The sequence below is a fragment of the Leucoraja erinacea genome, unplaced genomic scaffold, assembly GCF_028641065.1.
Source record: "Leucoraja erinacea ecotype New England unplaced genomic scaffold, Leri_hhj_1 Leri_408S, whole genome shotgun sequence".
Lineage (NCBI taxonomy): Eukaryota > Metazoa > Chordata > Chondrichthyes > Rajiformes > Rajidae > Leucoraja > Leucoraja erinaceus.
The window spans coordinates 72,387-73,061 of NW_026576309.1; positions in this window are offsets into that span (position 1 = coordinate 72,387).

Below are 675 nucleotides of genomic sequence, written 5' to 3' on the forward strand. Positions count from 1 at the left end.
CCTGCACTTACCAAAAATTGGGATTGAACATGCCGCCAAACTGGCAACTTTGTATTCTGTCTCACTGTACTACTGCTGTACACCAACACTGTATTGACAATGCTTATCTACTATGTATATCAGTGCTTATGTATAGTGATACTTGTTCTGAACTTTATCCCAAAATGAATTTCCCTGTACCTCGGTGCAGGTGACTAATAAAGTACCAGACCATCCCTGTGCCAGTGCACTGTTCAGAAAGAGTGGCCGTGCCAGTGCACTTGACAGAGGGGGTGGTAGTGGACAGTCATGTGACCAGTGCTTAATAAGGAAAGGAAAAATAGATTATGAACGAAATGATTATGACTTCAGGCAGACCAGAGGAGGCAGTCATATAAACCATATAAACGGGACTGAGATGGAGCGCGTCTCCAGCTATAAATTCCTCGGAGTACATATCTCGGAGGATTTGTCCTGGTCCCCCAACACCTCCAAGCTGATCAAAAAGGCACAGCAGCGCCTCTATTTCCTGAGGAGGCTCAAGAAATCCCACCTGTCCCCCCGGATCCTGACCAACTTTTACCGCTGTACCATAGAGAGTATCCTGACCACCTGCTTCACGGTATGGTACAGCAGCTGCACTGCTGCGGACAGGAAGGCACTACAACGGGTGGTGAAAACCGCGCAGCACATCAT